Source organism: Chanos chanos, chromosome 8, assembly GCF_902362185.1.
Source record: "Chanos chanos chromosome 8, fChaCha1.1, whole genome shotgun sequence".
NCBI classification, from domain to species: domain Eukaryota; kingdom Metazoa; phylum Chordata; class Actinopteri; order Gonorynchiformes; family Chanidae; genus Chanos; species Chanos chanos.
In genome coordinates, this window is record NC_044502.1 from 22,250,697 (window position 1) to 22,272,062 (window position 21,366).

Genomic DNA, 21,366 nt, shown 5'->3' on the forward strand with positions numbered 1-21,366 from the left:
ATTCGATTAATCACACTTTCTGTCAGTAAACAAAACATTACTTGTAAATATAAAATAAGCACATTCCTAATAAGCTTCCTGTTACTCTCCCTTTTTTAAAGTATAGCACCACATGTTATTACAATTCAAACCTGTACAAATACAAATGGCATCATGTCAACATTAATACTATTACTTAACTTTATCATAAAAAATAAATTAATACATACCTTATTCTACTCTTCAAGCTGCACTAACAATCAAAAACAGAACAGTAAAATCAAACAGTTTTAATACAATGCCAAACTCCACCAACAACAGTAAAATACCTCTAAATAAAATGCAAGGTTAATAGGAGACAACTAATTGACATCATATACCAAAATTATATCAAAAGTCTTAAGTCCTAATAATTCACACCCAGGCTTGCACGCATGTTATTAGCTATATAGCATAGCTGGCACAAGGCTACATACTTACTTATCTAACAGTATGGCTAGCAGTGTTATCATTTTATTCACTACTTACAAAATATGAAACGTTGCTTATATTACCATTAGTTTAGGTAACTACACACAAGGTTGCCTAAACAAACTCATTAAACAGGTTCATAACATCAGAAACAGGTTTAAACTTTACTTTGTATAAACTCCTTAAAATGAACACATAAAAACAAACATCCTGTAGAATTTCTGTAACCTTACGATTAGGAATGAGCGATTTGACAATCTAATATAGTGTACAGACGGCAGCTACACAGCAGGCAACCGGACCCAAATAGATCTCAATAAACGTAGTGTTTGAAGAGAGGAAAGTCAAAGTATAAGAAAGGCAATAAACGCTGAAAGAAAGTGACGGATGCGATAACCTTTATTTTGCTAAAAACATGGTTCGTTTCAAGACATTACAAAATGAAGGATTCAAAGCATTAATTCAGTAATGGATCCTCGATATTACTTGCCTATCCTAGTGGAAATTCCAGTTCAAATCCAGTAGAAAATCCCAGTAGACATCCAGTTGAAATCCAGTAGAATACCAGTAGAAAACCATTTAAAAACCAATAGCAATTTTAACTGGTTCCTATTGGTTTTTATAGGGAAATTGAAACACATTCAACTGGTTTCATAACTGGTTTTTACTGGAATGCCCAGAAGAAAAAACAATAGAAATTTCTACTGGAATGTATTGGTCTGGTTCCAGCTGAAAAACAACTGATAGAAACTGCTGGTCTCAAATGGTCTGTATTGGTTAAACTAGTCTCAGATGGTCTATGTTGGTTGAACTGGTCTCAAATGTTACAGCTGGTATTTAAATGGATTAAACTAATTTCAATTAGTGGAACCTGGAATTATAGTGAATATATCAATGCATTTAATTTATGTTGTAACAGTTTACTTCCACCGCGTCCACACAGGCCCAGAACGCACACACCTTTGTATACTGTAATCTATATATACACCTTGATAACAATTTAACAGAGAACACTGAAATACAGGCAACAAGTAAATGTATAAGGAATACCTTTATTGTCATTGTAAATGTACAACAAGATTCAGAGTGCAGTACCAAGCTACATAGAAAGAATTAAAACATAACTACAAAATGTAAACAAAGAAAATATAGAAACATAAAAATACAAATATAAAATTATTTTTAAGTGGCAATGCAGTGCCTCAGGAAATGTTTTGTTTGATTTAAAAGGCTATACAGTACGTTGGTGGATGGAAATTTCTAAACATTTAAACAGCAGTGTCAAATTTTAGGCTACTTAAAAGGCCTAAACATGCTTAACTAAGCGTACAACATTCGCTGGTAATGGTTATAAGTACAATACAGAATTTCACTTTTAAAATCATACTTTGTCATTCTTAATGGCGGTGACCTCCAATCCAACGCTGCCTTTGTCGTTCTTAATGGCGGTGACCTCCCTGGTGGGTGACGCTGTTTCTGTCCTTATTTCGGGGAGGGGGCTCTCTCGTTCTCCGCTGTCATAGCAAGTTCTCGATCTTCGGCTGCATTATATGTAATCCGTAACTATGTACTCACTAAACGCATTAACAGCAGCAGAACTATGTACTCACTAAACGCATTAACAGCAGCAGGCACACTCAATATAAAGCCATATCTACAAACAGCTGTTATCTGGCCAGCTTAACGTTATTGGTTAACTAAAAACGAACAGTAGCAAGCGTGTGCTACATTGAATATACAGTCTCCACAGGGACACACAAGAACTGATTTGGTAACATTATCATCTGTCTTTAACTATAGTTATAACTATCAATATAACTCTACTAGCATACAAGCCCATGAAGTGAGTACTTGTTTTTGTCATATGTAAAAGCTAAAGTAAGACACTTAATCCAATGTAGTTTACCAGTAGCAAAACCTGGCCTTGGTAACAGGCTCCGTCGTCCAAATACCCAGTACTTGGTAGTTTTGTCGAAATCGAAATTTTTTATACAAGAAATGGAAACAACAGCCTGATAATTATCGTCCAAGTACCTTACCAGAGCAAACTTTTTTTTTTTTTACTGTGAGCTAAGGCTAACTGTAGGCTGTAACTGTAAAGCTGTGTTTTAACCGAAGTGAAATTCGCCAGTTTTGATTGCTTGCTTTCGTGCGACGTTACAGCAAGGATTTTTGAATACACCAATCTGATCACTCAAGAAGGGCTAGAAGCCACGTGTTGGAGAAATGGAAGAAGGCCTCTGAAATGGAAGAAGGCCTCTGTAAGTTGAAGCCAACGGAAGAGGACTTTGATATACCAAAAAAGGAAGATGCAATATCAGCAAAATACAGAGGCAATATGAAAAAGGGTAATATCTAGGTTATAGTGACAGGGAAGCATAAGTAATGGCTGGGGCGTAGTGGCGTCAGTGTCCGCCTTGCATGGACTAGCCATCACTTGATAATGAACACCTGCATTAAGGGGTAAAATATCTGAGGTAAGATCGGGGACATGGCAAAGCGTCCAAAGTACAGTAAGGACATGGCTGAATCATCATTTTTACTTAACCAAAAAAGGAAATCGGAAACAATGATGTATGGAATAATGAAATTCTGGGAAAATTTCTAGAAGCGAATGGGATGGACCATGCAAAAACGGATGATGTAAGGGGTGTTACCATACAACCGTGTTATGCGTTTATTGGTTACATGGGTTTTGCGTACAGGTAAAATTTTGGATATAAGTGCATGATTTTCTGTATTAAAGTCAGTCACTCCCTGGGACCTGACTCAGTTTGTTGTATTTTGCTCACCACTGAATGCAATAAACTTACACTGCATCGGACTCCTGAAGACTTTGACTGCTTTTTGAAACTTAGAATTTATTTTTCAAAGAAGAAGAACTTAGTATAGGACATAGAGCACTGAGTGTGGAGAAGGGACTCGGTCACATCTGGCCCTGACTGGGGAGTCTCTCCCACACACGCCCCCTTCTCAGGTATCTCTTCAGTCAAGAAAACTTTACACAGTAAAACCTGTATTAGCACTGCAAAAACTCTGGAACCACTTAATGTTATCCTACCGGAACGGCCTTGTCTTCTGTAGCTGACTTTCATCGACTTTAATGTAAACCAAATAACACCAAAGTCAACGCTAGTTCTACAGAAACTTAAAGAATGTTTGTCTAATTACATTACATACATCTTATTACGTGACTATTCTCAGGGTAACATCATACTTTGTTCAACTATTACCCAAATACATTTCTTATGGTGAAAAAGTAGCTATGTGCGAACTACCACCTACCTCAACGACGACACGATCAACACTTAGAACTCTCCCTCCCTGTGGAGCCTTACCCTTTGACCTGTAGCCACACTTCCTTTAATCCAACTCATTACATAAATTTGAGGCATTGTTTCTCCTTAAACGTAAATATTGGATCAATTATTTCACTATATTTTTTAATATTACTCTTCTGCCCTAAAATGTCTGCACAACAAAACTGTATTAACACTACGAACATTGTAGAACTACTTAACGTTATCCTACCACAAAGGCCTCTTCTTCCATAACAGAATTTGAACCAAATAACGCGAAAATCGGCGCAAGTCTGACAAAAATTCAAAGAATGTTTGTCTAAGCTTATTACATGACTCTTTTCAGGATAATATGACACTTGATTGAACCATTACCCAAATAATTATGGTGAAAAAGTGAGGATTAAGTCAGGGGGTGCCGTCCTGTTTTGGTTTTGACTTGTGGCCTGTAAAGCCCTTTGAGACTGTAAACAGTGATATTGGGCTCTAAGTCAAGATCGACTCTAAGAACTGTCTCTTCCTGTTGAGTGTTACAACCAGAATACAAAGATTGTCCTAGGGTCATTTTGAACAACAGGAATCTGTTGTCATGGCTGCTGAGTTATCGTCGGCTGTGCAGATCTGTGTTCATTGGGCTGGGCCATTGAAACCTTCGACAGAACGTCACAGAACAGCTCCTCCAGACGTAACAATTGTTCAGATGATGGACAGCCTAAATTCATATTTGGAAAAAAGGCTTGGACTAAAGAAATGCGATGACGACGGAAATACAACATTAAACCTTCCGAGGACAGACTCTAGACCTTACCCGACATCAAAAAGGCCTGGGGAAAGACACAGCGGATGTCTGCAAGCAGCAGAAGAGACAGATGGTCTGTTATTTTGTGCAAGCAAATTAGACAGCATCTGCATAAGTGTGAAATCCAAAGAGTGAAACGTGAAATTATTGCAAAAAAATGTAAAGGTTAAATCATTAGCTTCTCTATTACAAGAGGAGAAAAAGAGAGACTTTTTGCTGAAAATCAAAGAGGCTAAACTTAATCTCCAACCAGCTACAATCAAAAGACGCTAAGCAAGGGAAGCCAGAACCGCTCTGTCCACTCAAAGAACTGAATGTCACTGAGGAACAACAACGTCACCATTTGCTGAAGGAATTGCCACATGACTATGACAGCAGCTCAGATGGCAAGGAATTGTCCAATGACACACCTGCTCCTGCATCTGTGACAAAGGACAGCAGTTCACAGGCCAAATCTATCCACGACAAGGTCTAACAATTCATCAAAGGTTAGGCTTGTTCCTGTAGTAATCAAACACCCGAGAACTGAAGTGGAAGCTCAAAGTGAAGGAGTTTAAGGAGGCTCGCATTGTGACAAAGAAGGTAAAGACACCTCCCATGTAAGACTCATCAACCAGCTACACCAGAACAAACAAATAAGTGGTCCAAGCGGTCCACAGGACTAAAACCTGAGGTATCCAAAGCCCTTAAAGTCTGTTATGATGACTGGGATGGTGTCAGAACAGCTTTCAATCAGGTTGTGGAACGGTCAGCAAGATATGAAAGAGCACAGGACATCAAACTCAGAGCCTTGCAATCTAACGCTCTGAGGTACAACAAAAACAGGAACTGAACACAAAGCAATGAAGGGCAAGACACATGACCTAAGAAAGCAAGAAATTGTCACGGCCTGTGAGGCCTGGGATACAGAATACGGACCCAGAAGCAGACCTGAGAGATTGTTTTTAAAAAGGTGATTTTTATGATCAAAAATTTCAGCAATACAGAAAACAGCCAGCAGTGTTTGCAGTCAAATCACAAACAGGCAAAAATGGGGATCAGGCAAAAAACGTGGTTTGAGTCCAGGCAGAGTCTTAAATAACTAGAGATCAGTCCAATACAAAAAGCAGAGGTACAGAGGAGAGCAAAGCAGTAATCAAAAGTGAGCAGGCACAGGTCACAGACAAGGAGGGCAAAAACAGTCCAGGCAATTACAAAAACCAAAAGGGCAAGACAAGAGCAAAAATCCAGGAAACAGGCACAAGTCAAAACATGAACAAAAAGTCAGAAAACGTACATGAAATCGCGAGAGAACCTTCCAAAAAGTGGCAAGGATAATCTGGCAAGAAGTGAGTGGTGAGACAAGGCTTTTAAACACAGACTAATGAGAGGATGGTAAACAGGTGAGTAGAGGGAAGGCCTGTGATTGGTGTGAATGCAAAAACGTGGAGTGGAACCCAGGAAACAGAACACAAACGGGAGAGAGGGAAAACATGGCTAAATAGTGGAAGGACCAGGCTGGATTGTGACAGAAATGGACATTGTCATCACTGCTACAAGCCAGGAAACTGGAGGAAGGAATGCAAAATAAGGCTCAGAGCTGAGCAACGTACAACAAGGAAACTAGACTAAGCCCTTTTGAAGTAATCATAGGCTGGCCCCTGCCCCTACCTGGAACAATTGATCTGTGCAAAGCCGACGTGCATCTAACTTCTGACAGCCTGATGCAGTACTGTGAACAACTCAGTCTCGCAGTACAGGGTGCTGAGAAACAGGTTGCAGTGCTAGGCAACCACTTCCAGAGGGGGGGCACAGTCTAGTGCCTGGTCAGTGGGTAATGATTCACAAACCTCAGAGGGTAGCATTAGAAGCCAAGTGGGAAGGTCCATATCAGGTTCTTTTAGTTACTAATGCAGCAGTTAAGGTGCAGGAAGAAGACAAGTGGTACCATGTGAGCCATTGTAAATTAGCAAATCCGCCTAGATATTAGGGACAGAATGGCGGTTGTATTTATCAGAGTCCAAAAATGGCGGGACTAGAGTTATCTAGGCTCTAGCTTGTCGCCTGAGGATGAAGAGGTCATCATACCACCACTGATAAATACTGTAGCTTCCAGCTGAAACTAATTATTTTAGGCGTCTATACAAATGACAATTCATTTTGATGTCGATGCACTTTGGCCAGATGCGTTTCCTTTTCCTCTCTTGTGTGTCATTGCAGGTATTCTAGTGAAAAGGAGGATCCTAAACAACTGGGAGAGAAGGGTGCCCTGGCTGACATCTACACTGGACTGTACCTGACACCTGGCTGACATCTGCTGAAGAATCACAGGACACGGGACACATCTGCATCGATCAAACTCACAATATAGCACAGCCTGCTTCAGGAGATCTCATCCACCGATACAATCCAGCACTATAACTGTGGAATACAATCATCCACCATGCCAACAATGTCATTTTTAATAATGCTGTACATCCTTTCAATATCTATGCATCATCATAAGATATTTTTATTTTATACTGTAAGCAGAGGTGCCTGTACTCAGTACTAGGCTGTGTACATGATTTCTATCAACATATCTTGGTTTCTTTTTCTGTTATTTTTCCTCCTTCTGTTCATGTATTTTCTTACAATTATTTCTTTTTGTGATCATATTTTTTTTATGATCAAAGGGGCACGTCTGAACAGACATGGTTCAGGATAAGAGAACTGTTTAACCTGATGGTCTTAATACCATAGATACAAAGAAAGCTTCACACCTTTGGCGCCGCGTTACTGTTGGAGCCAAGAGCAATTGATTAAGGCAAAATACAACCAGTAATGGGCAAATGGCAGCCATCACAGACAAAAGGGGACTTTAGCATTAACACCTAGATTCTGATTTGCGTCAAGCAATGTTGTACGCCTATTGTCTGTTTCCTTCATAGTATAAAAGGCCGATCACGATAACAGTTCTCAGAGTTAAGCTTCGGTGCAAGCAGACGTGCTGCCGGATTCCATCACCACCAAATAATGCTTTTCTCCAAGCGAGCTTTTGGTCCAGTTCGTTTACTTGTAAAATCACAAGAAAATCCAACAAAACCAACAGTCCTGACTTAAGCACAAAAATACAAACTATATACATTAAAAATTCAAAATTCTGCAAAACAGTGCAGATAATGTATGTCTTGACAAACGATTCAAATAAACTTAGTCTAATACATGTAAACCTTACTCGCCCCATGCACTATGTTCACGTGCTTCACTGTCACTCTGCATTACAATTGTGCTTCTGCCTTCCTCAACACCTCTGTACACCTTCAAACTTGAAATGAAATTCTCCCTGTCATACAGCACTTCAAATGTATCTTCATTTAAAAAAGTTTGTACAGAACACATATAGAAAGAACTCACTAGATTTCATTTAAACACGCACGAAACCAGCAACTTGACGGACTAAGCACTACACTACACTCAGGACTTAGCTACATTGAATACACCTCTAGAATGAAGACTTTTAATTGCCTAATACAAAGCACAGTGGCCAATCACAGAACCTAATACTGAGACAGTTGTTATACTCCATAAAAGCAGCATACACACAGTTTAGGGCATTTTCAGCAGTAACAGAAAAATGGAAAGTGTGCTGAAAATCATTTAAGGATTGGAATCTAAAAGAATGACATGTCACTGTTCATTATCAGTGGGCACTTTTGTTTTCTTCAGTCTCAGTTCACTCACCCCTAGCCGACACAACATAACAGTTTTACCATTAACTCTGAGAAAGATGTCAGTCATCTAAGGAGGCATCCATAAGGAAGAAAACTCCATAACTCAGGCACTGGACATTGTGGGCAGTGTCTCTCAATGATCTTGTTAGCCATCATTAAACCAGTGATTACTGCCTGGTCTGTGAAAAGATAAACTCAAACGTCTATCTGTTTTAACCTGCAACCCGTGTACAGTAATTCTGACACATCCTGTGCACTTTTTAAATCGATTTAGCATGCATATCACTGTTATGTAAAATGCAAAAATCTGAAATCATGATACTATTGCTGTTATTGCTATCATCAGTAACTGTAGTATTAGTATCTCAATTAGTTCATCAACTGGAAATTACTGAATTTCAATGACTGATTTGCCACTTTCTCTGCTTTATGTCATGGAAACCATACTCTTAAGAGTTCGTTGTCTGTTAGTCAGGTATCATAAGCAGGCTGCTGATTTTATAGCAAATTTACAAAGCCCGAGAGGGACCAAATAATTATTTTTTCTACTTCGTAGACATGTTAAAGTACATCACACACACAACATCGTACATCGTGAGCTTCATCTACTTAAACGTACCCAGGATTTATTAAACATGTGCATGAAGATCTCAATTCATTTGCACAATATTATCTTAATATTTGTAAACCATGGAGTAAATAGTACACACATTTTAATACAGTGTGTACACTATATATAGGCCTGTGTTACCTCCCTTATCTTATCAATCTGTGCACTGCTTTGTTAGCGACAATGGATCTGATAAGGATATACTTTGGTTTAGGCATATTAGAGTTGCCAAATACTGGCAAGAAATACATACTTCAAGAGCTGAATTTAAGTAATATTGTGCTCATATTATACGTTTTCAAGACCATGCTTCATTACTTTGAGGGCACAATAAAGGAAAACATGCACACAAATTGTAACATCTCGAAAATGTCACTCAAATTAGCCTGTCCTGGGTTCTGTACAGACTCATAAAAAGAAAAGAAAATTCAAATCATCATATGTATAAGCTGTAGCACTAACACTAACTTCATATGGCATCAACTTTGTTACTCCATTTTCTAATGTTGTGTGAACACAACCAAAAAACATACCTTGATCATGTCCCTTTGCTTGTAGGAATCCTCTGAAGACAAGTGGGAACACAGTGAAATACATACCTAATGACTATGTTGAACGAAGGAAAGGAGGGGGGTTTGCTGTTCTCGTTAACAGATGGTGTTATCCAGGGCATATTACTGTCAAGGATAAAGTCTGCAGCCCGGACATTGAACTTTTCGTGGTGAGCCTATGTCCCTATTATTTGCTGAGGGAATTCTCACATGTCATAATGATTGCTGTTTATGTTCTGCCCTCCGTCGACGTGAACACAGCGGGTGACGTCATACTCTCAGTCACAGCAGAGCTTCAGTCACAGCACCCCAGCACTTTCATCATGATTTCTTGGGACTTCAACCACATGATGCTCTCCTCTACTATGACAAACTTCACCCAGTTTGTTGACTGTCCAACCAGTGACAATAAAACCCTGGATTTACTATATGCTAACATTAAGGACGCATATAGCTCTACAGCCCTCCCCCTACTTGGCAGATCGGATCACCACCCCATCCACCTCTCACCCCAGTGTAAGCCTCTAGTCCAGCGGCGACCTGAAACTACCAAGACAGACAGGAGATGGTTGCAGGATGCGACTGAGGCTCTGAGGGGCTGTTTTGAGGCTACAGACTGGGAGGTTCTGACCAAGCCGCATGGTGAGGACAAAGAGGGGCTAACACAATGCATTACAGGTTACATTAACTTCTGTGTGGACAATGTCAACCCCACCCACACAGTACAGTGTTTCCCAAATAACAAACCCTGGATAAAGGGAAACCCAGAGACATAAAGGCCCTTCTTAATAACAAAAAGGGGGCCTTCAGAGCTGGGGACAAGGAGGAGATTAAGAGGGTCCAGAGAGCACTGAGTGCTAAGATCAAGGAGGGCAAGGACACCTACAGGAGGAGGATGGAGTATAGGCTTCAACAGAATAACACAAGGGAAGTGTGGAACAGTATGAGGAGAATCACCAGCTACAGTCAGACCAGCAGCCATATGAGAGAGTACAGCGTGGCCAGGGCCAACGAGTTAAACCTGTTTTTCAACAGGTTTGACACTGGAGCCCTTTGCCCACTCACTCCCCAGCCCCTCAACCATTCACACCTCCCTAATCACCATGCAGCCCCCCTCCAGCCCTTCTCAGGTCCCTCCTGGTCCTCCACCCTCACCACTCCCCTCAACCATCACAACTGACCAGGTGAGAAAACAACTGGAAAGACTCCACTCAGGCAAAGCTGCAGGCCCCAACGGCGTGAGCACAGAGGTGCTCAAGAGATGTGCCGAACAGCTCTGTGGTGTCTTCCAAAACATCTTTAATCTGAGCCTGGGACTGGGAAGGGTCCCCACATTTTGGAAAACGTCATGTCTGGTCCCTGTGCCCAAGAAGGGGCACCCCAAGATCTTAAATGATTACAGGCCAGTGGCGTTAACATCACACGTGATGAAGACCCTGGAGAGGCTAGTTCTCTCCCACCTCAAACCCCTGGTCAGACCAGCACAGGACCCCCTGCAGTTTGCTTACCAGAAACACGTCAGAGTGGAGGATGCCATCATATACCTGCTGCACCGAGCCTAGACTCATCTGGCCCAGGCTGGGAGCACTGTGAGAGTCATGTTCTTTGACTTCTCCAGTGCATTCAACACCATACAGCCTGTATTGCTGGGAGACAAGCTCCGGAGCATGCGGGTTGATGCTCCGCTTGTGACCTGGACAATGGACTATCTGACAAACAAACCACAGTACGTGAGACTGGGGAGTAGTGTGTCAGAGACAGTGTTAAGCAGTACAGAGGCCCCCCAGGGGCAGTCCCCTCTCCCTTCCTGTTTACCCTGTACACCTCTGACCTCAGGTACAACTCGGAGTCACGCCACCTTCAGAAGTTCTCTGATGACTCTGCAATTGTGGGGTGTATCAGCAGGCAACAGGAGGCAGAATACAGAGGACTGGTAAACAACTTTGTTGAGTGGTTCAGCCTGAACCATCTACAGCTGAACGTCAGCGAGACAAAGGAGCTGGTTGTGGACTTCCGCAGGAATAAGCCTACCCTGGCCCCTATCTCTATCCATGGAGAAGATGTGGAGGTAGTCCACTCCTATGAATACCTTGGAGTGCATGTGGATGACAGGCTGGAGTGGACTAAGAACATAGAGGCCCTTTACAAGAAAGGCCAGAGTCGGCTCTACTTCCTGAGGAGACTACGATCCTTCACTGTCTGCAACAGGATAGCTGCAGATGTTTTATCAGTCAGTGGTATCCAGTGCCATTTTCTACACGGTGGTGTGCTGAGGGTGTGGACTGAAAGCTGGAGATGCTTATAGACTCCGGACAATTGCACAATAGACAATTGCATAATGGACAATAACTATTTCTATCTACCTCACTCCTTCTCACAGTTATCTGGTTTAGAATTGCACTATGCAGTTATTTTATGAAATTTTACGTAAAAGAAAGTTGTAATTTTAAGCTACATGTTATTTTAGAGAGGAGCTGTCAGAAGAGCAGCCTGTCGCCTGCATTAAAGTGACGGACATTGAGCATCTGGTGAAGTTATACTTTAGCACAGTTTCACAAATAACGAAATAATCTTTTGGCACATCTCCACCGGGGCAGCAGGCTGCTCTTCTGATATTTCCCCTCTAAAATAACACACAGCCTAAAATTACAACTTTATTCTTGTAATACCATGACTTCTTTTCTCCTAAAGTTACAACTTTATTCTTGTAATATGACCCTATTCTAGAAATCTCAGAATTTTTTTCCTCATTGTGTCCCTAACACACCTGTGACAGTGTCACAATGAAAGAGTAATTGTGATTAAATAGAAAAAAAATACAATGAAATGTAAAGGATTAAAAATGCATTTCTGATGTTAAAAGAAATATTCTTTCATTGACGAAAAGTAGTGCAGGGAAAGGGGGGCGGGAAGAGGTGACGCATAAAAAACTCCCAAAAAGGAAAGACGTAACAGGAAAGATGAGGGGAGAGCGGCGCGAAATTTAAAGAGGGAAAACTTAGAATGTCCAGGGAGAAGAGGAAGAAAAAAAGCGAGAAAAAGGGATGAATGCCATGTAAAAACGTTTGGATTACAAGGGAATCTAAAGGGAAAATTACTTGGACGACGGATGGAGGACTCATTCCCGATGTATGAAACAGAAACAATCGGGTGAGAGCGTTCCTTTTTTGTTTCTCTTTTTCGTAAGCTTTTCTGGGAATTTACCTGGTGCTTTTTGGATTTTTTCTGTTTTTGGTTGGAAAGGACATGTTTTTCTGGTTTGGCCAAACTTGAGTTGTGCTTTTTTTAATCGAGGATTGAATGAACTTGTGGACATACGGACTCCCCGCCGCTCACAACCTATTTTACCCATTGGACTTATCTAAGACGCATGGCTTGTTTGGTTGATGAATGTGGATTTATTTGGGTTTCGTTTTGTTTTTTTCACGTCTTGTCAAGGGATTATTCCATTGTATAATATATTAGTTAAACTTCACGAAGTGTGGTGGTGTCATTTCAGGGTTGTTTTTTTTTTGTTAATTACTGTGTAAGGGGGTACAAAATCTCTAAAAGAACCCGGATTTTTTTAAAACGATTAGATAGATATCTAAGCGCTGTCAGATTGTTATACACCGTTGTAAAGTGCTATTGTTTACATTGCTAACATTTTACACACATTTTTAAAAATGGCGGTTTCAATCAACCTACATGTCTAGACCAATCACTGTACACTTATATTACTTATGGTTCCTCTTGTGATGTGACAGTACCTACTCTGAAGTAGGACTTTTAAAAAGGCCCTCAAAACGGCATTCTAAGAACTATGATCGTCCTCAGTTCCTGCAGTGTGGACACACAACAAATGGCGGACTTCCTCCATAAGTTCTAAGAACTATGAAGGTCCTCCGATCCAAAAGCGCCTACTAGTACTACACTGTTAACCCATACTCAACAGATGCACCATCACATTACATTTCCAAGATTAACATCCCCCAACACATAAAATTGCTTAACACTTCAGCTGTGGTATTGGTTTAAAAGAGTTAAATGCAGACACGTATGCCGGGATCAGATACACGATATTTTTGTCTTTCACGATGGTCACCATGTCAGATTAGGCAATCACAGTGCCACAAACTCTTGCCGTGTCTTGGCCGGGAGACTGACAATGCTACATGTATGACCCCAATTAATCATTCTATGCTGCTTTTCACAACCTTGTGCGGGTTGATATGTCCTCAGGGAGGACAACTGTCATTCCGCCTTTTTGGTCAACGTCAAGGGGCACGTCGTAGGAGATGTCAGACTAAGGAACATACAACTAACTCTTACATGCCAGACTTTTTGTGTCAGGTGTTGTGCGGCGTCCCAGATGCCCCTTCATTGATCCTGATGTTCATATTGGGCCTAACGCTGGAAGTTTGTCTGCGACTCCAAAATCAGGCTGAAATCATGTAGTCTGAACCAGGCATAAGTCCACTTACCTTAAACATTCTGTTACCTTGCACTAAATCATTTAGCTTGACGTCAGAACGCTACTATTTATAATAAAGTGACTAAACACAAACTAAGCCATGCTCACTCCCTGCAAAGCAGCAGTTATTTGAAAAAAGAAAAAGAAAACAAGACATCACCTTTAGCTAGCCAGAATTGTATCTTCCTGCGTTATTCTGTGAATAACTGAACTAGACATCTCCAGACCGCTCTCCTGGCGCAACTGGTGACCAAATTCAGACAAGTGATTCTCGGACGTTCATTGGTGGAACAGTCCATTCTTCTGTGCTTTACAATAAAGTTTCATTCTGACAAATAATATATCCTAGCAATTTACTGCCTATTTTAGAAGTGTAACGAACTACTGAACAGTTGAATTATTCAAATTGTTTAAACCTCATCATTTTAATCAAACTACCCTTTATTATTTTATTCGCAATGTGAGTCTCTGTGTATATAAAGGACCAGTGCATTATAATAAAAAAAAGAATCTTCCCTGTCAAAATACCAAGAATGCTCACGAAACATGTACTGTCAGTACAAAGTATTGAAAAGATATCACATGCGTAATCACAGTTAAATATAAAACGTGTAAAAAAACAAAAAACAAAAACAATATTGTGTATTTTTAAAGAAACGCACACAAAGCAGGAAGAATGTAAAACAACTTTATTGGTCTCTGTTTTTACAATAATAACTGTTTTTACACTGATAACTACTAAATTAATACTTTAATCCATGAAAAAGTACAATCATATTATAAAGGATTGGATTCTTATAATGTAAAGTTACAAACTTTCACTGTACTTTTACAGCACATTTATTGAAAAAGGTGATTTTCCAGTATTTACAGGTATATTCTCTTTTTATGAAAAAGACAGAAAAAAAAATCTTTATTAATTTACAGCAAACGTGTCTTGTGTGTGTTTATATATATATATATATATATATATATATATATATATATATATATATATATATATATATATATATACACACACACACACACAGTGTAGATATCTATACACAGTTACAACATACTAACATATACAAATCTGCAGTTTATACTTTAAAGCACAGTAAGCCCTACAAATTTCAACACTAAATACAGTGTAGTTCTTCACTATACAGTATTCACATAGACTCAGCTAAACTTTCACTGACCTGACAGGACAAAAATCATTTAACTTCTTTTAATAGCAAACATTTTTCATATGATACATATACTTCACAAAGGCAAAAAATTGATCTACTGAATATTTACAAAACCTGTCATATTTACATGATAGCTTATATCTATATAAGATTAGACTTAAGCTAATCAAGTTTGTTGTAGATCCATCAATACAAAGCAATATAGGAAAGAAATGGGCATGTCTCCTAAACCAGTTCAGTAATTACGTTTCACTTGAACACGATTTGTGATCATCACAAGACTTGAGATGCAACATCCACAGTACATGGGACATAAGGTTACCAAATTTGGTGTAAATCCATTCATAGGTGGCACTGTAGTAAAGAATGCTCCTAATTTCTAAACCACTTAATTAATGAACTTCAGATTTTGTATTTTGAAGTTTGGCACCTAAGTTGTCCCACTACTCAGATTAGAAAACTTACCTCGATTGGCCACATGGTGGCGCCATTACAAGCCAAACCGCGTTTTGGGCTGTTACTCTTGAACCCTTTGGCCTAGACTCAAAATTCTTTTATCTGCTGATTCCCTGGGTCCTGATGAGCAAAAAAGTCAATTGGACCAATGTGTTCCGCCATATTGGATTGTCCGCCATTTTGAATTTTTTGAAAAAACGATTTTTCCGAACTAGTCCTTGACAATTGATCCTATCATCACCATATTTGGTACACATCATCTACAGCATCGTCTGACCAAATTATCAAAAGAATTTTGGTAGGCAAAAGAATACGGCCGCTGTCATCCAATGAATGTAGACGGGGAAGGCTACAAACAGGAAGTGAACATATATCAGCAATGCTTGGTTAGATTGACACCAAACTTAGTACACTTCATCTAGAGGGGATATACTGGGTCCCCTCCAAGTTTCATGAAATTTGGCCATATGGTGATGCTATAGCAGACAAACATATAAAAATCTATTCAAATAATCTATAATTCCAAGACAAAAGCAGATATTTCACTGACATTTCTTGTGCATCATCACAGTATTAAACCCTAACTGGAATATTATGACCCCTAGCTGTCGGCCATCTTGGAATAAGCAACTATCAATGGCAGACCATGGAAGCCCTTCACAGATCATGATGAAATTTGGCACACTCTTAGAGCAGAGTAAAAGGTATCCAGGCACCAAATTTGAGGTCATTGCATCATTGCCTCTAGCACCACCAACAGGCTAAACTCAAGAGGACATTTTTGCTTACAGCTTCTGAACTGTTTGTCCTAGCCTAGTAAGCTGTGCTGTCCCTAAATCGCTGTATCATGATGAGTAGGGGTAGAATGGACACATAATGTTAATGCTCAAAAAAAATAGACAAAATAAATATTGTTCAAGAGTCTCAAATCTCAAGTCCAAGTTGAGTCTCAAGTTTTTTGAGGACGAGATTCAAGTCTCAAGTCACTGTGTATGCGACTTAAGTGCAACTTGAATCTGAGTCACAAACTCGAGTCCACATCTCTGTCATTAAGTTTGTTGAGACAATATAAACAGCATTTCCCTTCACAAGCTTCTGACCAAGCCTCCTTTTTTGATTTCCTGAAAGAGATACATTGCTGTACTTCAGGTATTCTTCACACTACAAACTTGAAATTGTGTGGTCTATTCGACCACATTTTTAACATCTCTTACAATTCCACATCTTATTTCTGTTGTTCAAGCCGTCCAGCATTGTCTCCAACGACCCCGATGATAGCCGCTTGCAGCTATATTTATCATTATTCTTCTATCCTAAAAGTGTTTGCACAGCAAAATGGTCACCCACTACTCAGGTTAGCGAAATTACCCCAAATGGCCACATGGTGGCGCTATAGCAAGCCAAAACACATTTTGGGCTGTAGCTTTTGAATGCTTTGGCCTAGACTGAAAATTCTTTTTTAGCAGATTGCCTGGCTCCAGATGAACAGAGAATCCAATTGTAAAAAGCCAAAATGATCCGCCATACTGTTTTTTTGTTTTTCCGCCCTTTTGATTTTTTTTGGTAAAACTTTTAAAATCTTCTCCTAGATGATTCTTCCAATTTGCACAAAACTTGGTATACATCATCTACAGACCAGGCTGATTAAAAGTTGTAAAAAGAATTTTGATTGACTGAACCATTTTGAAGTTGCATGTCAATCAAAATTTAGGGCGTGGCCAAATGACTCTACAGTCAATATCTTGTGATATAAAGGTCAAAACGTAACCAAACTTTGTACACCCAGTAACTGCAATATTCTTTGGGCACATGCCAAATTTTGCAAAATATTGTCCGTATGGGGCGCTACAACTGACACATTGGATTTTCTGCCAATTTGAATTTTTTGTAAAACCTTTAAAATCTCCTCTTAGATGGTTCTTCCGATTTGCATGAAACCTGGTATACATCATCTACAGATCATGCTGATTAAAAGTTGTAAATAGAATTTTTATTCATTGAACCATTTTGAAGTTGCATACCAGTCAAAATTTAGGGCATGGCCTAATGACTCTACAGTCAATATCTTGTGATGTAAAGGTCTGAACGTGACCAAACTTGGTACACCCCATCACTATACAACATTCTTTGGGTGCATGCCAAGTTTCACAAAATTTCATCCATAGGGAGCTCTACAACTGACATATTGCCATTTTTTGCCATTTTGATTTTTTTGTAAAACCTTTAAAATCTCCTCCTAGATGTTTTTTCTGATTTGCACCAAATTTGGTATACATCATAAACAGACCATGCTAATAAAAATTTGTAAAAAGAATTTTGACTTGTCAAACAGTTTCAAAGTTATGAGCCAATGAAATTTTAGGGCGTGGCCCCTACTGACTCTATGGAAAATATCTTGTGATGTAAAAGTTTAAATTTCATGAAACTTGACACTCTTTATCAACATCACATTCCTTGAAAACACATCAGATTTGGTCAAATTATGTTCATACGGGGTGCTATAACTGCAAAATAGCGATATCTCAGGAACCACTTAAGCTAAAAATCTGAAAGTTGGTGTACTTATACTTGGCCGCATTTCCTTGCATTTCCTCATATTTCCTGGAGTGCCAATGGGCTTGCTCAACAGAAATGGCTGCCAGCGGCCAATCAGATTTCAGCAGTTCATATTTGCCAGTGTCAATGCCTGATCTTCATGGAATTTCAAATTGTGTGGTCAATGTCACTACTATTTTTTGACATTTCCTACAATTTCATCTTTTATTTCTCCTGTTGAAGCTATTGAACCACTTCTAACTCCACCACTGGTTACAACTTCTGTGATTCTGCTTGGACCCCGGTGATCGCCGCTTGCAGAATTTTATGAAATTTGGCACACTGACTGGGGATGGTCCTACCATAATTTTTTTGATCCTGATCTTGATCTTTGATCTTTGATCTTGATTTTTTTGTTACCATTTCCTGTTCTGCAATCACATTTGATGGCAGTAGTATATATCCTACACTGTATGTCAAACTGTCAATCAAAGTGATTTATGATCCCCTGTGATTTATGCCCCCCTGTGAGGACAGTTTTTTTGATGATGGAGCAATATCTGGCCGGAAATACCGTTGTCTTGGCGAGCGCCCCAGGGTCTGTAAAATATGATCAAAAGTATGAACAATGTGAAAAAGAACACGGTAAATTGGATATTGCCGGTTGGAATCTCTGCTATTTGAAAGCCGATTTGTTCTCTTGTCCTGCAGCTGAGTCTCTGGCCCACTGCGTCAGTCAGGAAAGCCACATGGGAGCCGGCATAGCGGTGTTCTTTAAGAAAAAGTTTTGCGGCGTTGAGGAGCTTAAAAAACACCGCAAGCTTCCAGGTCAATGTGCCGTGCTCAGAAGATCTGGTCGTTTTATCTACTACTTGATTACAAAGGAAAAATACTTCCATAAATCTGCTTATGACAGTCGGAGACAGATCCTGCACGACATGAAAGCACACCCGTGTGTCAATGCCTCGGATCGGTTGTGGCCTGGACCGTCTAAAGTGGGAAAAACTGTTTGAAATTCTGAAGGAAGTCTTCCAGCAAACGGATATCCAAATCACTATATACTCATTGTAGCTTTCAGCATACAGGACGTAGCCTAATCAAGTTTTGCGCTTAACAAAAAGGACGTCTGGATTTACAACGTAGGCTATCCTGAGGGGTGAACTCCTCACTGTGTTGAGGAGTTCAAAAACAGCACATGTTTCCAGGCCAATGCACAATGGTTGAAAGATCTGGTCGTTATATCTACCACCTGAATGCAAATGAAAATACTTCCACAAAGCCGCTTATACAAGTCTGAGACAGGGCCCGTATGACATGAAAACACACTGTTTACTAAACAGAGTCACCCGGGTGTCAATGCCCAGGATCAGATGGGGTCTGGACCAACTAAAGTAGGAAAAGGTGTCTGAACTTCTAGAGGTCTTTCATCAAACGGATATTCAAAGTGGTATGTACACCCTTTGTAGTTTTCAATATGCAGGACGTGGCCTAATCAAATTATGGTCTCAAAAGTTCCACTGTGTTGAGGAGTTCAAAAACAGCGCAAGCTTCCAGGTCAATGCGCACTGGTTGAAAGATCTGGTTGTTATATCTACCGCCTGTTTGCAAATGAAAAATACTTCCACAAACCCGATTATGACAGTCTGAGACAGAGTCTGTATAACATGATGGCCCACCGTTTACTAAATGGTGTCACCCATGTGTCAATGCCTAGGATTGGTTGGGGTCTGGACCAACTAAAGTAGGAAAAGGTGTCTGAACTTCTAGAGGTAGTCTTTCATCAAACGGATATTCGAATCGGTATGTACACCCTTTGTAGTTCTCAACATGCAGGATGTAGACTAATCAAATTTTGGTCTTAACAATGGTATCCGGATTTACAACGTAGGCTATCCTTGTTGAAGCTACACATTGCTGGATCAGGTGTTAGATACCAGTGTATTGTTAGTCTACTGCATGACAAAAAGAAAAAGGCATGATTGTAGGCACCAGGTGTAGAGAATGGCCAACGAACGAGTGGTGCAATGCCCCGGGGGTATCAGATCGTGTGACACAATTACCTGCATTGACAATCCACTGCGCGACAGAGAGGTGTAATTGTAACCGACAGGTGTGTTGGGGGTGATCATTCAGAGCCACCGCCCATCCTCTACATGCATTAAAAAGACTGACAATCCCGAGACGGACCACCAACTCAAAGACTTGTTGACGCAAGGGGTAGCCATGTTGCTGGTAAATGAAACAACAATGCCCGAAGTCGGACGCAGGCTTGATGATCTAGGGAAAACGAATGTGACTCACACACAAGGGTCTGAGTCTGCCAAAACGCTAGCCGGATTGTCTTCACCAGGGGACGTAGAGACCAAGACCACACCACCACATTCCGCTGAAGATGCGGATGGTTGCATCCCCCCGCTGGGGTTCAAACTCATAAAGGCTGCTGTTAGCGTCATGCTAGAAGACATCATTGAGGCAATGCTGCAGGAATGTTGTTTTGGGTGTCAGATGAACTACCCGAGTCCGTTAAGGCATCTATGTCTCCTTGAACCAGATCTCTATTTTTTTCGATCACACATCGTGGAAATAAAATGGAAACTTTTTGAGCCCGAGTTACCACATGCCATCACATGTCTGCTGGACACACACAAACTAGTATTACACCCGCAAAAATTTCGTGGAACTGTGGAGGCTATTGTCCGCGAACCTGAAGACATTTGTGAGAAACTGAAAGAAAATGAGTCTGTTAAAAACAATGTATGAAAATTGAATTAACATCAATCTTGTATAAGATTAAAGCTAACGAGATTGACGATTTTAACGCTGTACATTCGGATGATGTTCAACGTCTGCACAACCTCGAAAAAACAAATGATGTTAGCCAGAAAAGTGTCTCAACATTTCACTTGACTGTGCACAAAAATAACAGATGTTTGTATAATTTATACATTTATTTAAACATTTTACAACATTTGAAAATGAGGTTGCTTTTGTAAAATTTGTAAAACACTTTCCTCACTTCTCTAAACACAAATAAAACTAACACTGCCCAGATGCCAGCCTTACTTGGGATCGCTCTTGCTTGGCGATCGGGGGTGCGTCTCCTGTTATCCGGCGAACAGCGCGTAGCACAGGTCCAGAGAAAAGTTCCTTTCCTTGTCACTTGAAGATGTTCGGGGCTCGGTGGCTCGTACGATGATCTTGAAGGGTTTTTGGTTTAGTCAATCGACGTTTAAAGAAATAAAAAGGGATCCGGTCGCCTTTTCTTCCGTCGAATACTGTGCGTTACAGTGTAACTAGCCGGTAGAAGTTAAAGTTGCAACTGTGCGAGAGAAAGTAAATTAAACTT